At 44.8% G+C, this 24,991-nt stretch overlaps 1 protein-coding gene across 2 annotated transcripts in view; it reads right to left on the bottom strand.

Annotated features, from left to right (window-relative positions):
- The window catches only part of PAK5 (p21 (RAC1) activated kinase 5), a 238,303-nt gene that overhangs the window by 160,412 nt on the left and 52,900 nt on the right, over positions 1 to 24,991 (bottom strand). The window lies entirely within an intron of this gene.

Below are 24,991 nucleotides of genomic sequence, written 5' to 3'. Positions count from 1 at the left end.
ATGGTCCCCATTTTACAGATGGGGAAAAGTGAGGCACAGAGCAGGGTAGCAACTTGCCCAAGATCACCCAGTGGCAGAGCTGGGAAACAGAACCCAGATTTTCTGAGAGCCACACCCCGGCTCTATCCACTAGACCATTACCACCTAGCTTTCAAGTGAATATACATTTGTGGGTGTGGCTATAGCTCATCTGAAATTGTTTATAGCTGACTTAGACTTTAGTGTAGTTCTTCTGGATTTACACTGGTGTAACTGAGATCAGAATCTGGCTCTTCATTTCTGTTCTACACTTATATGTTTTGTGTGTCCCCGAATGATTTTTATTTCTTTCTGCTGTTTTCTCCATCTCTCCACCATATAATATTGAGCATTATATTCCTGCTGTGCCCTCAACCATCTATTACAGAGGACTAGAATGATTTCCTACAGCCTTGAGGAACTCTGTTGATGCATTATTCAGTTTTGTTTGCTTTCTTTTTATTATTACCTCTATTCATTCAGCCAAGTGTTTTAGTGTTTTAGCCACAATAGCATCACATCATTCTAAAAATGTGTTTGGCAGCACACGGCTATCCCATTTGGGGTATATTCAATTCTGGGTGGAATTCAGAAGGGGGACTTGGCCACCTGAGTCCTACCTCCCAGGAGAATGCAGTAACCACTGTGCTATGAGGCATTTTTGAGGGGAAGGGGTTGTTCTCAATCTCTCCTGGTGAAGCTGTTCCACTGTGTATAAATAAAGAGTCATTGGAGCAAGGTGACTGGAATCGGGATCTCCCACAACCCAGGAGTATGCTCTAACCACTGGACTCTACAGACCTTCTCACTAGCATAAGGAATATTTATACACCAGGGAACAGCTGCACCTGGAAGACTTGCTCCAGAATACCCCACAGCCCAGTTTTCAGGGCACTTTCCTGGAAGGTAGAAGACCCACATTCAAATCCTTGCTCCACACCAGGCAGAGCAAAGATTTGAACTCAGATCTCCCACCTGTCGGGTGAGTGCGCTAACCACAGCGCTAACTGTTTTCCTTAAGAAAGGACCGACCTGGCTTAGGCACATAACTCCATGAGATGCTCCATGGCTGGTGCCTAACTCCCTTTGTTGGGTGGGGCTTCAGCAATTCCTATTGTCTCGCTTAGGTAGCTCCCCATCCAGCATGCTTGCCTTTGTGAATCCCATTTTTAGGTGTCTAGTTCTCCCCATTCATTGTGTAGGGAGCCTGAGCACCTAACTCAGGGTGAGGGATTCCACGGAGCAGGAAGGCACCTAAATCCCCCTTGTGAATCCCACCCACATTTTTCTTCCCTGTGTCAGTGCTTGGCATTTCAAAATTCAGATCCCTGGATGGGCCAATGTTAAAGATGGCTGTGAATGAAAGAACAGGATGAGGGAAAGGAAGAGGATATTCACAGAATCATAGATTTAAGTCCAGAAGGGACTATTGTGATCATTTAGTGCAGGGTCTCTCAAACAGGGGTCGCCGTTTGTGTAGGGAAAGGCCCTGGACCGGTGTGTTTACCTGCCCCGTCCACAGGTTCGGCTGATCGCGGCTCCCACTGGCTGCGGATCACTGCTCCGGGCCAATGGGAGCTGCTGGAAGCGGCGCGGGCCGAGGGACTTACTGGCCACCCTTTCCAGCAGCTCCCATTGGCCCGGAGCAGCGATCCGCAGCCAGTGGGAGCTGCGATCGGCCAGACCTGCGGACGGGGCAGGTAAACAAACCGGCCCAGCCCGCCAGGGGCTTTCCCTACACAAGTGGCGACCCCTGTTTGAGAAACCCTGATTTAGTCTATCCTCCTGCATCACATAGACCACAGAATTCATCCAGCAATTCCTGCAACCAACCCAAAATGTCTGGTTGAACTAGAGCACATATGTTAGAAAAAACAAAATCATTCTGGATTCAAAGACACCAAGAGATGCACCATCCACCATGTCCCTAGATAAACTGTTCCAGTGGTTATTTACCCTCGCTTATAAATGTGCACTTTATGTCCAGTCTCAATCTGTCTAGCTTCAAATTTGAGCCACTGGATCTTGTTCTGCTTTTTTATACTAGATTACAGCCCTCTACTATGAAAAGACTTGTCTCCATGTAGGTACTTACAGGCCATCAAGTCACCTATTAACTTTCTCATTGGTAAGTTAAATAGACTGAGCTTATTAAGTCTTTCACTCAAATTGTTCTGGTAGCCATTTTCTGAATCCCTTGCAATTTATCATCCTTTTTGAACTGCTCAAGAAAGAGATCTTGGGGTCATTGTGGATAGTTCTCTGAAAGCATCTGCCCAATGTGCAGTCAAAAAAGCAAACAGAATGTTGGGAATCTTTAGGAAAGGGATAGCTAATAAGACAGAAAATATCATAATGCCTCTATAAATCCATGGTACTCCCACGTCTTGAATACGGCATGCAGAGCTGGTCGCCACATCTCAAAAAAAGGTACAGAAAAGGGCAACAAAAATTATTAGGGGGTATGGAACAGCTTTCACATGAGCAGAGATTAATAAGACTCAGAATTTTCAGCTTGGAAAAGAGACGACTAAGGGGGCGGGATATGACTGAGGTCTATAAAATCATGACTGCTGTGGAGAAAGTAAATAAGAAAATGTTATTTACTCCTTATAACACAAAAACTAGGGGTCACCAACAGCGGTGCAAGTACAATCCATTTCTTACCAGTACAGGGAGAGGGGCACCAGCTAAGTGGGGGCACGTGACCTCCACATGTGACCCTCCATGTGACTCCTCCCTGCCCTGCCCCCAGCCTGGGGCCCCCATGCTCTCCCTGTCCTCTCCCCATGATCCATCCATCCCTGGGGGGGGGGACTCTGTCCTCCTCCTCCTCCTGCTGCATCAGAGACTTCAGAACCGCAGTGGGGACAGGAGCAGAACGTGGGGCCGCTGGGCAGCCCCACGCCGCCAGCTCCTCTGGCAGATGTACTGCCCCCAGCCCCACCCCCTGCCCTTCCACAGAGCTGCGTCTTCTCCATCTGTACAACAGCAGCTCCCCCTCCCCTGTGAGGACAGGGCTGGGGGGGGACTGGGGAACCTGTCAGCATTCTGCTCCTGTCCCCGCTGCCCCTCCCAGTGGGGAAACGAGCAGAATACCAGCAGCTCCTCCGGTGTCTGTACCAGCCCTCTCTCCCCCCCAGCCTTGTCCTCCAGTCGGGCTGCTGCTGTGCAGACAGAGGAGACGCAGCTCCGTGTAAGGGCAGGGGGTGGGGGTGGTGCAACCACCGGAGATGCTGCCAGTGTGGGGCCACCGGCTCCTCCTGTATCTTTCCGGTACATCGTACCAGCTCTAAATATCTTGCAGGTACAGTGTACCGTACCACCCTACTTCTACTGCTGGTCACCAAATGAAATTAATAGGCAGCCAGTTTAAAACAAACAAAATGAAGTATTTCTTCACACAATGCACAGTCAACCTGTGGAACTCCTTGCCAGAGGAGGTTGTGAAGGCCAAGACTGTAACAGGGTTCAAAAAAGAACTAAATAAATTCATGGGATGGGCAGGGATGTTAAAACATGCTCTGAAGTGTCTCTAGCCTCTGCTTGCCAGGAGCAGGGAATGGGCGACAGAGCATGGATCACTTGATTACCTGTTCGGCTCATTCCCTCTGGGGCACACGGCATTGGCCACTGTCGGAAGACAGAATATTGGGCTAGATTGACCAGTGGTCTGACCCAGTATGTCCATTCTTATGTTCTTACGCAGGGCCGGCTCCAGACCCCAGCGCGCCAAGTGCGCGCTTGGGGCGGCATTTTGCCGGCAGGGCGGCAGGCGGCTCCGGCGGACCTCCCGCAGGCATAACTGCAGAGGGTTCGCTGGTCCCGCGGCTCGGGTGAACCTCCCGCAGGCATGACTGCGGAAGGTCCGCTGGAGCCGCCTGCCGCCCTCCCAGCGCACCCTCCGCAGGCGCGCCTGCAAGAGGTCCCGTGGAGCCGCGGGACTGGCAGCGCGCCCCCTGCGGCATGCCGCCCTGCTTGGGGTGGCCAAATTACTAGAGCCGCCCCTGTTCTTACGGAAGGTACTCAGACACCACAGTGATGAGCATGGTATAAAGAACCTGAAGAGAAGAGAAGAGAGTGATGCCTGCAATATGGTGTGATGGGTTACCCCCCACTTCTGGGGTGCCACCTGATGTACTGGGGCACCACTGAGCCCGCCTGTTCCCGCAGCCTGGGCTCCCTCACCTTGTCCTGCTATGCCAGGCCTTCAAGCCTCCTCTAGCACACACACGGGTAGGGTCACACCCAGCTGCAGAAATACACAGCTGCTGAAATCAGTACTGCCTGGGAAGGCTTTCAGCTAAGGAATTGCCCAGCATTCAAGTGCACTCCTCCTACGGAGAGTACACCCCAAATTGCATTGTCTTGCGCTGCACAGTGAACTGCACAGTGTAAGTTAATTGATATTCGCCCTCTCCCTCAACATGGAGAGAGATATGCACAGCTTCCCCGCCCCCCCCCCCCCCGTTATGAATTACACAAACTGGGTTTAAAACAAAATAAGTGTATTAAGTACAAGAGTAGATTTTAAGTAATTATAAGGGATAACCAACAGATCAAAGCCTGCAAACTGATCTTAACACACTAGATAGGATATAAATTAACAAATTCTCACCCTGAGTGATAAACTGTCTGGCAGACTCTTAAGGCAAAAGTTGCCTTGGCTTTCCCAGGTTTTCATACACAGGCTAAAGATCCTTCTAGCCTGGGACCATCACTTCCCAGAGTTCAGTCCTTGTCCCTCAGGTGTTTCCAGGTGTGTGGCTGCAGGGAGAGTGAGGTCCCCCAATGATATCATTGTCCCCCTTTTGTATCTTCTTCCCACTCATTTGATGTGACCTGGGTCACACAGTTCCCATTGTGTAGTGCTATCTCTGAGATATTTCTATTGTACACAGTTCCTGGGGTCATCCTTGTGCTTGTGTGCATCTCCTCAATAAGCCATTAACATTGTTTGGCCTTTTTGCTGCTGTACTTGAAAGGCTGCTTGTGGGTGTTTTCAACCTCATAACATGTTTCAGTAACACATACATAGCCAAACTTCATATACCACAGTAACAGATACAATCCAACAAGATATTAATGTCTAGCAGATCAAGACTTTTAGAATGATACCTCACAAGGCATACTTTGTACAAAACATATCCTAATTACATGACAGTGGTGAATATTGGGGTGTCAGGGTGTCACATATGTCTTAAACATTGCATTGGAAGTTTAATTCCTTGGCTCCTGAGGCAAGAAACAGTCTGGATCAATTACACTGAAGTGACTCTTTTGTGAGTAGTCAGCTTGAGAAAACTATTACACAAGGATGCTTACTTCATGTAAACTCATCTTGTATCACTTCAGGTGCTTCTGAGGCCTTGTCTACACTGCCGGGATAGGTCGACCTAAGTTATGCTACTCCAGTTATGTAACTGGAGTCGACATAGCTTAGGTTATTTACTGTGGTGTCTACACCACACTGCATTGATGGGAGATGCTCTCCCATCGACTTATCTTACTCTTGTCTTTCCGGTGGAATACCAGAGTCGACCAGAGAGTGTTCTGAGGTCGATTTAGTGGGTCTTCACTAGTGCTACTAAATCGACCCCCGCTGCATCAATTGGAGCAGCGTCGATCCCCGATAAGTGTAGACATGGCCTGAGTAGGCAAAGGCATACTTCACTATGTGGTTAAGTTCTTATAGCAGGAAAAGAAGAATGACTGGTCAATAGCATCCTGAAAGGGTTTGGTATTTGTGTTAGTTACAGAGTCGGAATCTGGTGTTTACTTTCCCTTTGCCCTCCTTACGCATCTTGTCTAAAAACTTCTTCCAGGAAGTAAGAGAAGCTTTGATGTTTTTCAGTAATTTGGAGATCAACTTGCTTTGCAAGCAAAGTTGTGCAAATACTGGATTTTTCAATTCACTGGGAATTCTAAGAAACAAAATAAAAATTGTTTGGGTCCAAAAAAAAAATGTCAACAAAATCAAAACATTCTATTTAGAGTTCAGCCATTTGAAAGTGTTTTTGGTTTTTGGAAACTCTGAAAAAAAAAGACACAAGCTTTGAACCAAAAAATGGAAACATTTCATTTTAAAAATGTTGAAATAAAATTTTGATGTTTTGGGGAATATTTTTGTGTCTTTTTTTTCAAGAGAAACAATTCAGGGAAACCAACATGAATTGAAGAAAAGTTTTGGTGTTGCTGAATCTGAATTTTTCAGCAAAAAAAAGTTTGGCTGAAAAATTTCACCAACCTCTAGCTGTAAAGTCACATGAACCACTGCTCACGTGGACGGCATAATGCTATACCCACCCTGTGGGAGGGCATGCTGACTAAACACTGTCTCTCTCGAGGGTTCTGCCAGGGATTAGAAGAGATGCTTTAAAATGTGCCAGAGGCTCCACTGGGGAGGTTACGTTGTGCACATGCTGAACTAGAGCATCCTCCACCTGGCCTAGCCATGGACCTCCCATGGCCAGCACTACTCATACTTTGGGTAGTGTTGGTTCCCTGAAGTGTCCCAGGAGTGAGAAAGTTGCATTTGCTTGCACCTCCATGGCACACCTTCCAAAAGCACGAAAGCTTATGCTCCAATACGTCTGTTAGTCTATAAGGTGCCACAAGACTCTTTGCTACTTCCAAAAGCAGAGCACCAAGGCCCCAGCAGAAGGTAAATGCCTAAAGGTGGGTATCCAAAGCTTGACCCGCTTTTGAAAGTGTCAGCCTCTGTGTTACAATTTGCCCATCTGTCAATATACTGACTGGGCCAGATCCTCAGCTGATGAAAATGGATGCAACTCTACTGCCTTCAGTGAAGTTATGGCAACAGAGGATCTGGCCCACCTATCTCACAGAGAAATTGGGAGCAATAATGTTTTCAACCTTTTGAAGAGGAAAAGCAAGCATTGCTATTTCTGTATTAATACTCTTCCTTCTACGACCACATTTTCTTAGAGGTTCTTTTTTTTTCTAAACTGTGAGAATTTTTCAGCTGCTCCTAAACAGCTCACCACGATGGTTTCTGCTTCCGTCATCATGATCTCACAGCAAATCCCCCCAATGGCCCCACCCATTTCCAAAGCATTGGTCATATTCAAATAACCTCACCCAAGGATTAACAACCAGTTTTACACATCAATCTGGATTATTCGGAATCCCTTTTTCAGTTGGCTGCACTGTATCAAAGGGTACTCTGTCTACTCCAAATCCCTTTGAAAAACTAATTTGAATTGTTAACCAGCCCAACAGAGTTAGAATTTGAATCACTTCCTAGTCTGCTTTTCTACTATGAGGCACTGCCTAATAATCCATTCTTTTACAAAGATCAAAGACCCATTCCCTTCCAAAATCATAGACCTTGACATTTTACAACCTGTCCAATTACCCCTTAAAAGATTGTTAAGGTGCCCAACCCTACTGTCTTTCCTCTGGCCTAACTCCCATAGTCTTCAGAGGGATGTGATCTGAATGGGAGGAAGAGATGAAGGATGATTCTAGAGAACATCTGATGACAAATACAGCAAATTCTCACTTCACTAAACCTCAGATCGGCTAATTGTGATAAAGGACCCCGCCGTCTGACCACATTCAGCAGCAAAGATTTACTAGCTGAGAGCCATAGTGAGGTCTCTTATTACTAAAACTGTATTCCTTGTACAAAATATGCTACCATGCATTTCCTAGTGTGCTGTGAAGCCCTGCCATAAATAATTACAACTAAACTACGCTTGACAAAGTAACTGAATTGTGAAGCTGTATCCTGGATTCTGTTTTTTACTGCAGTGCTTATTTTCTTTCACCCTGATTTACGAAAGCATTCCCATTTGGAAAAGCATAACAAACAAAAGTATTGGAGCTTGCTGTTTACTTAGTTATGCAAGAGGGACCGGCTGGCTGGGCATTATCAGTGAGGGCTCCAGGTCTCTGGGACGTGCTCCCCCCATGCTCTGAAGCAGCACAAATTGTATGATCTGGGCATAATGTATTTGTGTTCTGAGAGTAGTGGGTGGTGGGGCAGCGGGAATTAAGGAAACTGTCTTGCAGCTTTGATTTATTGGCAGGCTGAGCTAATTCACTATTTGAATATGATTTTTTCTGGCTGCTAGGTACCTACCATTTGCCCCTGTAATTCTAATTAAGTGTTATGGCACCCAGAGCTTTTTGCCTGGACATTTTTTATTGGTGTTATGTAAATTGAATAAATATTGTAGGGGCATATTCTGTCTGGCCCTTACACACCGCTGGCTTCACAACTCCCTGGCCACAGTGGGACTGGGGTCGGAATCAGGCAACACACCACATCACCGTGTGTAAGGGCAGTACCTTGAGCCTGTGACCAGCATGCCAGAGAGCTCAGGAAGGCAGAACGCCTTTGTGGAGAATCCTGCCATGAGTACACAACGCTAGTGTTCTACTGACTGCCAATTGCCTTCTGGGTGGACTTTAAAATGTTGCTTTTAAGCTACAAAGCGCTAAATGGGCTGGATCCATCTTACCAGGGAGCTCATCTGTCCTCCATGCCAGCCCGCTGCAGAAATGCGCAAGCTGGAGCTTCCTTAGGGTATGTCCTACACAGCAACTAGACACCCGTGGCTGGTCCATGCCAGCTGACTCAGGCTTGTGGGGCTGTTTCATTGCTGGGTAGACTCCCTGTGTAGGCTGGAGCCCGAGCTCTAGGACCCTGCCAGGGGAGAGGGTTTTTTATGGTTCTTTAAATTCAAAATACCGTAGAACCTCAATGTTCTGAACTCCAATCTCACAACCGACCAGAGGCATCAGAACCGGGAGGGGGGGGCACTTTTAAAAGGGGGAGAACCATGCCCGTCCACTTTTTAACATAGGTGTTGTTTGGGGGGCGGGGGCTGTGTTGTCCCCCCCAAACTGCTAGTCTTGGGGCAGGCAGAAGCGGTGCCAGTAGGGGCTGCGCTTCGTGGCAAGGGAGCTGATCAGTTCCCCCGCCACGAAGCGCAGCCCCTGACCATGGTGCCAATCTCTTCCCACTGGAGGGCTGAGCCATCACTTGCCATGAGGCTCCACCCCGTCTCCTCCTCTCTCCCCTCTCCCACCCCCCAAGGCCCCATCCCTTGGCCAAGCCAGAATCCAGAGTTGGGCCATGGTAAGAGCTGTGCAGGGAGCCTTGGACACTGTGGGGAACCCCGGATCCTCCACCTGCCTTGGGTGGTAAACCCCGGGGGGTGGGGACATGGGCTGGGGACTTCTCTCAGGAAACCCAGCCCCCTGCCCAGGCTGCTCTTGGGCACTCCAGCTTCCAGCCTGACCAGGGGGTTGGGCCTTGGGGCAAGAGAAGGAGCATGGAGTGGGGCCATGGAGAGAGGCAGGGCCATGGGGGGGAAGAGGAGGAGCAGGGGTGGGGTCAAGGAGGGGGTGGGGCCTCAGGGAGACCAGGAGGAGCAGGGGCAGGACCACAGACAGGGGCAGGGCTTCGTGGCCCTCCACTCCTCCCAAGGTTCTGGCGCTGAACTATTTTTTTCCTGGGGATGCGGGAGGGATAAAAGTGATGCTGATGAAGATCAGGTTGACATCTCTTCACGTCCCAAAATTGGTTTGCAGTGGTTTGAAGGGCAAGAAAGCAATTCAGTGCACCACATTGCAACTTGTGTACCAGATTTATGTAATTTCAAGATTTAGGAACGCCTCAATCCCCAGTTAGTTAATAAAATAGGGATTCTCCTGTAATAAGTAAAATACATAGCACATCTCACTGAGGACTATGGAAAGTCAGCTACTCATTGTCGCCAACTCTTGTGATTTTATCACAAGTCCTCCTCAGTCCCGGAGTCAACTGATCACATGAGAATCTCTGCTTTGCTTTTTTTAAAAAAAGGATTATTGGCCTCAAAGTTGCAGAGAAAAGCTTGGCAGGTGATCCAAGTGCACCATAAAGGCTCAAAAGCTCAAAGGCACATAAAAAGGTCTGAGTTTTACTATTTTTAAAAAATCTCATGATTTTTAAGCCAGTTTCATGATACTTTGGGACCAGACTCCCCATTTTTGAAAGTTTGGGGTTGGCAAGACTAGCTACTGTCATTAACGTAAGCCCTTAAATCAGGGGTTGGCAACCTTTCAGAAGTACTGTGCTGAGTCTTCATTTATTCACTAAGGTTTTGCATGCCAGCAATACATTTTAATGTTTTTAGAAGGTCTCTTTTTCTAAGTCTATAATATATAACTAAACTATTGTATGTAAAGTAAATAAGGTTTTTAAAATGTTTAAGAAACTTCATTTAAAATTAAATTAAAATGCAGAGCCCCCCGGACCGGTGGCCAGGACCCGGGCAGCGTGAGTGCCACTGAAAATCAGCTTGTGTGCCGCCTTCAGCACGCGTGCCATAGGTTGCCTACCCCTTCCTTAAATGTTGTAGGTGAAATCCTGACCCCATTAAATTCATTAGCAAAACTTCCATTCACTTCAGTGGAACCAGGATTTTACCCGGTAGCTGTTTTTTCAAGCTGTAAAGCAATGTGCTTGGAAGCAGGATCAGGATCTCTGTCTGTAGCATATTGAGTAACTGCTACCTGCTACCACCTACATTATCACGAACCATTGTTGCTCCACTATCCCAAACCCAAATTCCTTATACACTTTCCCTTCCATTCATGCTCCCATAATCCAATAATTCTGATTACAATTTCATTACAAAGAAGATAAAAGAAAACATACATCACCCACTCCACTGGGAAGAGTGAGCCATGGTCACAAGCAGCTAATGGGTGTAGAAACGTCTTGTATTCTTAGAAGACATTTCAAGTGTTACTCCCGCCCAAGAATTCACATGTGTTAACAATGTAATAATGAGGAAGTTAACATATATTGCTAGTGAACTAGGAAGAACAACTGCAGATAGGCGCATTGCTGAGTGGCAGGGAAGAGAATTGAGAAGATGTTGCAGAAAAGACATTTCAAAGCTAGTCTTCGTTTAAAGTTCTGTTCTTCCAGAATATGAAATTAACCTATTGTATCAAGTATCAGAGGGGTAGCCGTGTTAGTCTGGATCTGTAAAAGCAGAAAAAGAGTCCTGTGGCACTTTATAGACTAACAGACGTATTGGAGCATGAGCTTTTGTGGGTGAATACCCACTTCGTCAGATGCATATTCACCCACGAAAGCTTATGCTCCAATATGTCTGTTAGTCTATAAGGTGCCACAGGACTCTTTGCTACTTTAACCTATTGTACTTTATCACAGAGGTTTACAAAAGCTACTGAAACTATCATTTATAAAAAGAATGGATGGAACAGTGAACTCTTAAAGGCAAATTTTGAGTAGATCAGGTTCACTGAATGAGTTGACTGCATAACAAGTAAAGAAGGGAACTGCATCTATGATACAATGCATTATCCAGTCTTTGTTTTGAATGACAATTTGACAGTACAACATATAAAAATACTTCCCTCTAAGAAAGCTTTAGTTGGCAATGATCACCCGTTTGTCCACTAAATAACAATTCTATATGTGCAAACTACTTTCAGTTTAATTTCAAGCTAAATCAGGGTAGCAGAATATTTTCCTTTCTTATATATAATTGGATGCTAAAGCAAAAGCATAATAGCAAGACACAAGTACACCAATAAAAGAGAGATGTCAAATAATAATACAAGCAGAAGGTAAGAGAAGTGTATGCTGGGATACAAAAATACTACTGGCAAAATCTAGAAGTCCTTACTCAGTCAAACCTCAAGTTCTGTCTTGAATAAAGACTTCAGGATGTGGTCCAAAAAATGTATACTGCAAAAAACTATGCAGCAAATTCCTCCAGGTGCTGTGAAGCAGACATAATGTTCCCTCAAACATAAAAGTGTTATTCGTGTGCCCCCACATCCCAGTTAAAACCATTACTACCTAACGTCCATTGCACAATCTATTCCTAAAGGGCTAAGGGACAGATCCAATTCTCTTGGAAGTCAATGGAAAAACTCCCATTGACATTAATGAACATTGGATAAGGCCTTAAATCCTAAAGTTCTCACTCAGGCAAAACTCCTATTAACTTTGCTGGGAAATCTATCTGTGTCGTGGCTAAGGGATGCAGGATTTGTCCTTAGGATGGGATGAGTATGTATGGGAGCTGTTCACAGAGCATCTTGCTGGGTCAGGAAGTGTACATGTGTAAACAAATCGGCCAGGTCCCTTGATCCATAAGCCTTGTCCCATTATGTTTCCCTTTGATGGTACCTGTTGGGCAGTGTTTCCCAAACTTGGGATGCCGCTTGTTTAGGGAAAGCCCCTGGCAGGCCAGGCCGGTTTGTTTACCTGCCACATCTGCAGGTTCGGCTGATCGTGGCTCCCACTGGCTGCGGTTCGCTGCTCCAGGCCAATGGGAGCTGCTGGAAGTGGCGCGGGCCAAGGGACATACTGTCCACCGCTTCCAGCAGCTCCCATTGGCCTGGAGCAGCGAACCGTGGCCAGTGGGAGCCGCGATCGGCCGAACCTGTGGATGCGGCAGGTAAACAAACCAGCCCGGGCTTCCCCTGCACAAGCAGCGTTCCAAGTTTGGGAAACACTGCTGTTGGGGAAGATCTGTATAGCAATTTCTGCACGTTTCCAGAGGAAGTCAGAGATATCAGGGCCATCCTCTGCCATGTGTACCAGCATCGCAACAGGCGTGTGCACAGTTATACAGGTGTGGGCGTACAAACCTTCTCAGCCAGGATTTGGACCATAAATCTGTGTGGTACCATGCAAATGTGACAACCGCCATCCTGGCAGACACGCTGGGTATTGAATGGGTGAGCTCCAGAGCCACACGCATAAGCTCCAGCAGAAGGCTGCAACAACTGCTACCCCCTGCAGAGTGGCACAGAGAGGGACCTGAAACATGCTCTCCAGTGGGTTACACAAAGACAAACTCCCTATGGGGTTAATTAGCCTCTGTTAATGCAGGGTGGCTCAAACTGCCCAGAAGGGATTCACCCCCAAGAAGGCAGGAGCAGTTTGCCCTGCTGTCTTCCCTGAAGGGTTCTGCTTGGGGAAGGAAGCTGTAAGCTTCAGCCTAAGCTACACTAAAGCCCAACCAGTGGAATCTGTCCAGGAGAAGCCCTAGAACAGCAAATCTTCAGCCACCCTGTCCATACCTTTACCTCAGCCAGCGCTGCCCTGCGGACACCCCCAGTGAAAGAGAATTTGTGAACATCTCCAGGTTAACTTTCTGCCACCTGGAACCCTAGTTTACCATAGCAGAAGCCAGCCCAGTTCAGGACTGAACCCATCCCTATAGATGTCTGCTGCATATAGCCCAGAAAATATCTCCATTTGAATTAGTGAGTGCCAACAAAATACAAAATGATGAAGCCTGTTCCAGCCAGAGGAAAGAGAGCCAACTGATGCATTACCGCCAGCCCACTGATTTCTTCAGCAGCAGCAGCAGCACTCTTAATATGAGAAAGGGCTCCTGGCCTGCCACTTACAGCTCCAGAGGTAGACTGCTGCAATGGTAGTCTCCTAAAGATAGACTCAAGGAGTGGACTGCAATTGAAAGCGTGAACCTAAAATAAAAGAGTGGCTGGCCTCAACCCAACCTGACTCTGAGCTGAGCCTTTTTTCCCCATCACTGGCACTCCCCACCCCCGAGAAAAAGGATGCTGGTCTCCAAAGTGATCGTAAGTTACTTCTCGGCTGGTAATGCTCTGCATGAACATTTAAATTATTTACATTGTGCCGAAGTCTAAGTAGCACTAGAAAAGCCCTGCTTATTTTCAACATGAATTCTGACAGCTGTAATAATTGATCCTCAAAGAGACAGGGCAAGGAAAGCACAGACACAGACTGGATAACTCACATACCCAGTGTCTTATAACAAGGGATTTATTCCTTCTAAATCTCCAAAGTAATGCAAAAAAAACAGGGAAACACTTTTTCAAAGCCAAAGCTTCCTGCCCCTGAAAATCAGCTCTCTCTCTCCTTGTCTGACTAATGGGACCATGAAGCTTCTGCCCCAGGAATGCTATTCACATTTCCACTTGAATGTAGATTTCCCAGATTTTGTCTTACCTTTGGAGATGTATTCAAAATAGGTCCCTTAGAGCACCCAATGCATGCGTTTTGTGTATGCTTCCCCTGCCCTGCCGTTTTGAGTGTCTACTGCAGCCTCTGCTTTGACTTAAGCACCATTGTGTATTTGCAATTTGGGTCACTTAGTTGTGCAGTATAAGGGCCCGATCCTTCTAGCCTTACCCAGGGAAAATCTCCCATTGACCTAAAGTCGGATTTGGCCTTTCTAGGGCCTTCCTTTGGAACAGGAGACAACTGAACAAAGTACTTTTGAAATTTGTTTTCTTTTCTGCTTATTTTCAATCTCTAGGCACTAGGGGGCGCTGTGTTGCAGGGAGCGTGGGGGAGGGTTCAGTAGGGGGCGCTCTCCCCTCGAGCAGGGCTGACCCCAGCGTGGCACTAGGGGGCGCCATTTTCAGTGTATTGGCTGTATTTAATTTATTTTAATTTAATTTTAATTTATTCTCCGAAAAATTACAGAGTAAGAACTTGCTTCAGTTATGCTCACCCTTTGACCATCATCAGTAATATCACTCTGCGGGAACCACAGAAGGCTATTAAAGGGCAACCAACATCCCACCCCCAAAAACACGTCATTATAGGCCATATATTTTATGTGCTGGGAAGCCGTAATACAATACCAGGGAGAACACAGTCACTTCAGTCGGCTACATTTCAAGCTACTACGCGACATGTGGGCATATCAATGTGCATAAACCCCAGTGATAAGAAAAGGGCGTTGAAGGACATAAATCCACACCGTGTAGAGGCCAAGCATAGGAGTTTAGTACACACAGCGCCGGCGGAGCGTCACCTGGCTTATTAGGCTCAGAGACACTGTCAATCAATTGATTACAATAAAATATATAGATTTTCCATGGGCGGGGGAAAATGACGGGGTCGGCAGTTCCACACCCTGGGATAGGTTTTGCAGCAAGACAAGATAGCACATTAGCCAATGGCTAAAAGGTTACATTATGTCTCCGCCCATGGTCTCAAGTTAGCAAATTAACATTTAATTAATACTTTGATAAAATGTTATTAGTATAAAATATATATGTTGAATTCTGATTTGGGGTCCACAGGAATGAAGCAACTCCTTTGATTGTTCAACGGGTACATTCCTAGAGGTTAAAACAAAGAAACAGTGAAAGTATATGACAATAAAGATTGTCCCCTTTATGTCTTAAGGCAGACATTGGTCCCTGGGAAGGGAGGTGGAAGGATGCCATATCTTATACTGACATGTGCCAACTTTTCATAAACTCAAGGCTGGATTTGTGGGAAGAACGTTTCCTACAGAAGAGACTGACACAATAGGAACAGGGATCCTTTGTTCAATTTGCAACTCTGAATAAGGCACAATTATTTAGTTCTTAGCTCCAACACCTGGCAATTTGCTGACCAGGCCTATTTTAGCAAAACAAGATTATCTGTTTACCCCAGCTTTCTCTTAGCTAATCACTATTCACTAGGCCTCTGGTCTCTTGAGCAAACTCTGGACTTTGGGTTTGAGACATGGTATAATTCATGTACCAGGTTGTTATATAAAATGCACATGGATTTTAACCCTTCAGGCCTTTAGCTGGCTATTGGTGACACTCAGAGGGGAATATGTATTAGTGTATTTGACATCTGCTTTAGGTCCCCTCCACATGTAAGTGACATCAGCGTAAGTCTCCCTTAAACTCATCCCCACTTACAGACTGCCATGCACTCCTTATATGTTGCTCCTGGATCAAGTCCTTTGAGCATCTCTCTCTTGCACAGAATTAAGTAGCTGAGTTTATAGAATAGTAAACAGATTTTTGGGGGTTTTTTGTTTTTGTTTTTTTCCAAATTAAATGTTTTGGTAGCAAATACAGTAAAAGAAAATAACTTGGTTCACATACGTTACTTTTTGCTTTGAAGGCAACCTAGTGCAGAGCTTTAGTAGTAATGACACCTCCCCTTCCCAACAGGAGCAGAAGCTCCTGCTTGGTAACTACTGGAATATTCCTCAGGTGGCTTAGCCTCCGCCTTGAAATAACTACACTCTCTGTGACCACAGGTTCAAATTTTAGCTGGGTTAACTCAGTCCTTCATACTGCCAAGTTAGGAAAATGCAGGTAAGCCTCCTGCAATGCTGTATGAATGCTATCTCGCTGCTATTCTGGCTCCTGGGTGAAGTCTACACTAGAAACCTACGCTGGTGCAGCAATAATGGTTAGGGGGGTGATTTGGTTTCTGAATTTTTATACTAGCAAAAACCCTAGTGTAAACACAGTTTTACTAGTAAAAAAAAAAGTGTTTTTGCTTATTTCTTCTGGGGAACTGGTATAAGCGATAACGGGCAAAGGCACTTTTTCAATGGTATAAGCTGTGACTGCACTAGGAGGGTTTGCTACACAAGCTTTTCTAGTGTAGACTACCACTGCATCAGAGCGACTTCCTTTAGTAGTGCATTAAGTAATCTGAAATGCACACTTGCTCATTTCTGATGTACCCCAGGAGTCACTCTACTGCATAAGCCCACACCTACACACGGGATTGAGTAGGGGCTATTCTAATTTCATACCCAATCTACAAGATGCTTCAGAGAAAATGAACCAAACAGGGCAATTAATTGAATGATCCATCCCCTGTTGTCCAGTCTCAGCTTCTGTCAGTCAAAGGTTTGAAGACACCCAGAGCATGGTTTCACATCCTTGGCCATCTTGGCTACGAGCCATTGATGGATCAGATCTATCCTCCATGAACTTATCTAATTCTTTTTTTAACCCAATCACTTTTTTGGCCTTTACAACATCCCTTGGCAATGAGTTCCATAGGTTGACTGTGCCTTGGGTGAATAAGTACTTCCTTATGTTTTTTTGAAACCCACTGTGTTAATTTCATTGGGTGACCCCCTGGTTCATGTGTTATATGAAAGGGTAAATAACACGTCTTTATTCACTTTCTCCACTCCATTCATGATTTTATAGACCTCTATCATATCCCCTGTCAGTCATCTCTTTTCTAAAATGAACAATCCCGGTCTTTTTAATCTCTCCTCATACAGAAACTGTTCCATACCCTTAATCATTTTTGTTGCCTTTCTCAGTACTTTTCCTAATTCTAATATATCTTTTTTGAGATGGGTTGTCCAGAACTGCACACAGTATTCAATGTGTGGGCATACCATGGATTTATACAGTGGAACTGTGATATTTTCTGACTTGTTTATCCCTTTCCTAATGGTTCACAACATTCTGTTCCCTTTTTTTGACTGCTGCTGCACACTGAGCAGATGTTTTCAGAGAAGTATCCAGGATGGCTCCAAGGTCTCTTCTTGAGTGGTAACAACTAATTTAGACCTCATCATTTTGTACGTATAGTTGGGATTATGCTTGCAATGTGCATTACTTTGCATTTATCAACACTGAATTTCATCTGCCATTTTGTCGCCCTGTCACGCAGTTTTGTGAGATCTCTTTGTAACTCTTTGCAGTCAGCCTTGGACTTAACTATCTTGAGTAGTTTTGTATCATCTGTACATTTTGCCACGTCACCCTTTTTCCAGATCTTTTTCCACCCTTTTTCCAGATCTTTTTCCAGATCTTTTTGAACAGCACAGTACAGATCCTGTACATTACACAGCACAGTATACTATTTATCTCTCTCTATTGTGACAACTGATAATTTATTCTCACCCTTTGTTTCCTAACTTTTTAACCAGTTACTGATCCATAAGAGGACCTTCTCTCTTATCATATGACTGCTTAGTTTGCTTAAGAGCCTTTAGTGAGGGACATTGTCAAAGGCTTTCTGAAAATCCAAGTACACTATATCCACTGGATCACCCATGTCCACATATTTGTCGCTCCCCACCCCCAAATAATTCTAATAGATTGGTGAGGCATGATTTTCCTTTATAAAAGCTGTGTTGACTCTTCTGCAACACATAATGTTCATCTATGTGATGTGTCTGATAATTCCTGTTCTTTACTACAGTTTCAACCAATTTGCCTGGTACCAAAGTTAGGCTTACCAGCTAGTAATTGCCAGGATTGCCTATGGAGCCTTTTTAAAAAAAACTGGTGTCACATTAGCTATCCTGTAGTCATCTGGTACAGAGGGCGATTTAAGTGATAGGTTGCATACCACAGTTCACAGTTCTGCAATTTCATTTTTGAGTTCCTTCAGAACACTGGGTGAATACCATCTGGTCCGGGTGATTTATTACTGCTTAATTTATCAATTTGTTCCAAATGAAACTGAGAAGGCACTCAGCACCTAATAGAACTGTGACTCATACAGCACTTTTTATCCAAAGAGCTTTAAAGAAGTGGCTATCACAATTTAAAATTTTACAGACAAGAAAACTGCAGCACAGGAAGGTGAAGTAACATGCCCACAATCACATAGGAAGTGAGTGGTAGAGTCAGGAATAGAAGCACATATCTCCTGCCTCCCAATTAGGTGCTTTAGCCACTGGGCCAAACAGCTTAACATGCAAGTGTAGTCAGACCCTCTGTTGCTTTCAGTAGGAAGTATTAGAACATTTTTTTTAACAATAGTAAGGGTGATGGGAAGGCACAGCTCAGCCCAACAACAGCGAAAAGATTCCCCTGGGGAACTGGAAGAGGTGGTATTTTAGTATTTGTATTAACAAAGTGGGGACATGCCTGCCTCAAAGAGAAAGTCCCTGCATATCGAGCTCTGAAGGTCGGACTAGAGGTCAGGAGGGTTCACTGCCCAGTCATGCACTGGCAGCAATCATGTGGTTGCCTGTGATTTACCTGGCTGCACCAGATCAGTAATAACCCCGTGGAGCTCTTAAGATGCCTGGAATACAGCCGTACAGCATGGTCATGGACATTTGGAGCTACAGACCTCCACTGTCTAAACATTTTGTTGTTATTAAGTTGGGGACTGCATCTCTTATATCTGGTTCTTTTTACCTTCAGGACCTTTGACATACTACATCATACGTTACAGTGACCTGATAATGTTATCTTGTATATTTCTTTTAAATGCACGAATAAATAGATTTGGTCAGAGAAAAGGTTGGAAAATGTGGCAGCCTGTTTTAAATGGAATGGGTATCTTATTCCAGATTTTTGGGATTACAGGCATAATTACTTTGATCTGCAAGTTGCTACATGCTCTAAATATCGATGGGAGTTGAAGGTGTCCAGTACCTCCCAATATGAATATGAATAGACTGGGTCAAGTGAAAGAGCTATATGCAGTCATAGTGCATTTGCAATAGTGCGGGATGCTATATATTTTCTATTGCTGTAAGTTTGAGATATATGATTTCCTCATGTGTAACATAGGAAGTGGCAATAAAACCTTTACAGAACCCATCACAAGCATACCTTTTTATGCCTTTTTATCCTCTCTCTTGTCTACCTCTGATTCCTCCCTCCCCCCTTTGAAGTACATGAGTTACTATGGAAACAATGAGCTCTTTAACATGGGTGGAGTTTAGTGACATCCAAAACTGCAGCATAAGTCAAATTATGTGATTACTGGGCACTGGTTTGTGAAATATAGGGTGTTTACATGGTAGCTTTCCTTGATCCCAACTATCTGTGTATATAGATTTACTATTCCCTCTCTATTTACTTGTGATATGTTCTCTCGCCTTACAACTGCCTCTAGCAGAGAACAATAAGTCTTTCAAAATATCTTCAGCTTTATTTCTGGCATTTGAGATGCTTTGTTTTAAACTATTTTCAGAATTGGCATCTTTATCCACCAGGATCATGACTCCTGATGCTGGTACAGGGGGCTGTGATAGCAGATCTAAATGAGGAATGAAAGGGCAGGGAAAGCCGCCCACAGTAAATAGGGCACTGGCGTGGGTGTCAGGAGACCTCGGTCTATTCATGGCTCTGTCACTGAACTGCTGGATGACCTGGAGCAAAACATTTCACCTTTCTTTCTCCTCCCAACCTTTTCTTGCCTTGACTGTTCTGATGTCAGTAGAACTCCTCACATCCTTAAAGTTAACCACGCCAAAGTCGTAGATGATAAACTCTTTGGGGTCTAACTATGTATCTGTACAGTGTTTACCACAATGAGGCCCTGATCTCAGCTGAGGGCTCTAGGTCCTAATGTAATATAAATAATAATCAGGAGGGAATGGCTGCAGCAAGGAGGATCCAGGTTAGATGTAGGAAAGACTCTAACCCTAAGGGTCGGTAAGCACTAGAACAGATACCAACAAAGGTTGTAGAGTCCCCATCATTGGAGGTTTTTAAGAACCGGTTGGACAAACACCTGTCAGGGAGAGTCAAGGTATTCTCAATCCTGCCTCAGTATAGGGAGATGGACTAGATCGAGGGTTCTCAACCCTGAGGGCCCCTCAACCTGCTATAAAAACTCCACAACCCAACTGTGCCACAACTGTTTGTCTGCATATAAGAGCCAGGGCTGACGTTAAGGGGTAGCAAGCAGGGCAACTGCCCAGGACCCAATGTCACAGGGGGCACCGTGAAGCTAAGTTGCTCAGGGCCTCAGACATGCAGTGGGACTTCGGCTTCCTGCCTGGGCCCCAACAAGTCTAACACTGGTCCTGCTTAGCGGACCCCCTGAAACCTGCTCACGGCCCCCCAGGGGGCCCCGGACTTCTGGTTGAGAGTCACTGGACTAGATAACCACTCAAGGTCCCTTCTAGGCTTACATAGCTATGTTTCCATGATTTTATGTTCTCTTATTTAATTAATAGTTTCCAATGATTTAATTAGGAATCAAATCAGGTACTATTGCAGAGACATTCTGTGGATGCATGTACAGCACCATGCTGGATCCTGAAAGTGTGGATTGTGTGTCTTGGTGATTTCTATACAAGTTCCTCTGTTACAAGTGTAAGCACTGGAGTGGGTTACCTAGGGAGGTGGTGGAATCTCCTTCCTTAGAGGTTTTTAAAGTCAGGCTTGACAAAGCCCTGGCTGGGATGATTTAGTTGGGGTTGGTCCTGCTTTGAGCAGGGGGTTGGATGACTTCCTGAGGTCCCTTCCAACCCTGATATTCTATGATTCTATGATTTATTTACACCCGACACACTCAGTTTTCTCATTAAACCAAAAACGCATAGAAAACGTGTGCTAACATACTGTTTGTGTCCCTCAATGGTAAGACATTTTGGTTTTTGGAAGAAAAAAAAAGAAATCAAAAGCACAAAGACCTGACTAAATCATGCGACACCCTCACTTTATGGATTTTAATAAGTACATGCCAAACTCTTGCCAAATAGTTGGGATTCTCTATTGTAAAAGCTTCAAATGAATGATAATCGACTCCATCAGTCAACTTGAGTTTCAAGCATGTGTGTGTAAAAGAGAGAGCAAGAGAAAGCAAAAGGGAGAAAGGGAACCAGAGCTTTTTACATGGGACCAAGCTTCACTGAAAATGAATACAGGTCTGTCTCATCTTACGCGAGGGTTCCGTTCCGCGGTTAGCGCGTAAAGCGAAAACCGCGTATAGTCAAAATTACATTGAGTTGAATGGCAACCGGAATTGCCCGCACTACAGAAACAGTATTTAAATTGTTATTTTTCTCTTTTTTTTTGTTTTTGCCAACCACGTAAAGCTGAAATCGCGCATGTTAAATGCACGTAAGATGCGACAGACCTGCATTGACGGTAAAGTATCTAGATCAATGTCTCTTCACAGGCAAAACATCAGAGAATTGGGGTTCCTCTGAATAAAGGACCATTGGATCAGGGCTGAATCATGTATACCTCATTTAAAACTGATGCTAAAAAGAATACATGACAGTGGCACTGTGAGCCCTGTGATGGATGAATAATGCATTTTTTCTGAAGTCCTGAAATAATAGTTGCAGAATAATATGCTTTGCAAGAAACTTGCTCAATATGTATTTCCATGCTGGTTTTCCTTAGGGTTAACCATGGGATCCTGACGTTTCAGCCAAACATAAATATTCATCTAATGATGGATCTTCACAGTGGAGACAGTGGCCAGTGCTACTGAAACTAAAACAAAAAACAAAACAAAACACACCTAGGAAGCCCACTGCAAATTTGAAAGCTAGAACAAAGCCCATTGCAGGAACAACAATGCAGAAGTTAAGTCTCAGGGGGTAGCCGTGTTAGTCTGTATCCACAAAAACAACGAGGTGTTCAGTGGCACCTTAAAGACTAACAGATTTATTTGGGCATAAGCTTTCGTGGGTAAAAAACCCACTTCTTCAGATGCAGAAGTTAAGAACCATTTAAGGACCAAAAAGATAACATTACCATAACCTTCTACATAGAGGAAGGATAGTCCAGTGATTAGGGAACTAGGAGACCCAGGTTCAACTCCCTGCTCTGCCACAGACTTCCTGTGGACAAGTCACTTAGCTTCTTTGTGCCTCATCTGTGAAATGGGGATAAGACCTCATGGGGGTGTTGTGAAGAAATAAAGATTGGGAGCTGCTCCGAAGCTCTGGCCATGTGGGTCACACAAGTATCTTAGCTAGAGGGGAGTCACAACAGGAGCAATGAGCTGAGCATGGGACTGGGGCGGGGAGAGGCTCTGCAGCATGACCCGCCCTCTGGAGCCCAGCACAGCTGGGTTGCAGGGTGACCTCAGGAAGATATGGAGCTTTCCTCAACAAGTGGTGGACATCCAAGCACATAAACCGGGATACTTGTCCACCTCTCCCTCTGCCGCGTGGCCAATCAGTGGGAACACACAAGCTACCATGGGGTGGGGGATAAGGCAGCCGTGTGCAGGGCTAGTACCTCCACGGGCATGGCAAGATGCATGTGGACCCCAGGAAATCCACTCCTTTAGGGCTTTGAATCCCCTATCTGGTCTGCAGAGGGGAAACATCACTACTAGAGGCAACTCTGCAATAGGGAGTTCTTGAGTTTCCTAACCTCAATGTAGGGATTTCCCATGCTATGGAACATCTGACACTGATCCCAAAATGCACTGAGCTGTTAACCTTACCCACAACCAGCTCCACCAACAAGGATATGCAGATAGTTAAGGATGGCACCGGGACATTTCCCTTGCCCTGGGCAGTTACTGACAAAAGTTTCACACTACAGTAATGGCTCTGCAAAAAGCTAGAGGTTGGCACAGTGGCTCCCTAATTGGGTATGTCTACACTGCAGCTGGGAACGAGCTATTTTTAGCATGCTTGCTCAAGTCCCACTAGCGTGAGTCGGTCTTGCCAGGCTGGAAGGCTCGTTCCCAGCTGCACTATACACACACTGTGGTCCTGGGAGGGCCTATTAATGGGCCATGGACATCTGTCTGGTCACACCATGCTAGTTCTCCTACTTATTTCCAGCTGCTAAATCACATTAAAAAGAATCTAAAATTAAAGGTGGGATTTTCACAAGTGCTCAGTGTTGGCCTAACTCTGGGCCCATTCAAGTCAACGGGAGTTTTATCATGGACATCAACGGGAGAAAAGTTAGGCCAGCTCTGAGTGCTTTGGGAAATGCCACCCCAAATACTTTCTTCAGGTTAATTTTCCATGTAAGCACAGGGTTATATGATCATGACTGGGAAGAGGGGTAGTCTATGTATTTGTGAATAGAAGGGGAGGTGGTCCATGAGAAAAATCTCAGTATTTATGTGTGGTCCACCTAAGAAAAAGTTTGAGAACTTTCAAATTACCATACATGTCATTGCACGATACGTTTGCTTTTGGTTCTGATGCTCAAAGCTAACAAGGGAAAAAAGGATACATAAAACACATGAAGACAATTTCCAACCCCCTATTTAAAAGCGGAGTATCTGCAAGTATATTGACCCAGATTTTCAGTTGGGATTTTGGGTGCCTCGCTTTTTCAGGTGACACCTTAAAGGGGCCTGATGTTTAGAGAGTTCTGAGCCACCTTCCCCTGAATATCAAGTTTGGCTCCCAGAAGATGAGGCACCCCAAAATCAACAGCCACTTGAGAAAATCTTGCTCGTGATTCAAATCAAACAATGTGCACGTAACTATTACTTTAAAATCCTTCCTCAAAGATTTGTCAAAACAGCCCTGATACTTGTCAACATTCCTCAACAAATGTTAAATTATTCTATTTCTGCACATTTCAACATTTCCCACCATTTCTAACATGTTTAATTCAGGACTTTCCTAAGAACCCTTCTTCACTCCTAGTTTCCCCCTCCATATGCCTGAAATGCAGGCACACAAAGCAAACCACAACCACAGACCAAACACTCCCTCTACTTTTTAAAGATCATGGTTATGAAGTTCTTGATACGATTTCTTTGCCCAGTGCTTTCTTCGTCAAGCAACATTGTCAAATGTCTCATCTACTTCTCTAAGGCCATCACAAGGTCAGTGGCCTTGGAGAACTGGTTTGGGGTTTCTTCCCCCGCATGGGATAAATTATTCAAAGGAACTTTGGATATTTTTAAAACACTCGATATAAAACCCTCCCCATCCCACTGAGCGACATGCATGTATGAAATGAAGAAATACAGCACAAGTGGCAAACGTTAAAAAGTCGTCTCCTTTCAGAAAAGCAATTAGACAAAAATAAATGACGTGAGAAAGGCTTGATTTGATTTTAAAGCCAGTGTTATCAAAGAGGCTTGGCATTATCTTCTACTGATTTTACTGGCAGTTTGCCTAGCTTTCCTGTCTCTGCACTATGTCTCTCTCAAAGTGTTAGTCTTAGATTGGGCTGTTATACAGTATATAATTCTCCCAATTAAAGTGGATTTCTTTACAACACACTTTGACAAAGCTTACTGTGGTGATTGCTTATGATTATTATTTTTATATTCTTTTTAAGCAATCAGACCTTTCAATAACTCAGAATTCATGCTTCCTCTTTTTATTGAAAGCATGTCTAGAGAACACTCTATAGATTACTTTATCTTCTATCCATCTATGATGTTAATGTCATTTGTCAATGCAAAGCAGTGTTGCTGTTGTGTTTTCAGCTACATCAACCAGCTTTCAAAGAACATATGTTAATTGACTATATCTTAATTAGTCCATTGTTTTGGATGGTTAGC

This window comes from Mauremys mutica, chromosome 3, assembly GCF_020497125.1.
Source record: "Mauremys mutica isolate MM-2020 ecotype Southern chromosome 3, ASM2049712v1, whole genome shotgun sequence".
NCBI classification, from domain to species: Eukaryota; Metazoa; Chordata; order Testudines; family Geoemydidae; genus Mauremys; species Mauremys mutica.
The sequence above is the reverse complement of the archived record's forward strand: the minus strand, read 5'-3'. Positions and strand labels throughout refer to the sequence as shown.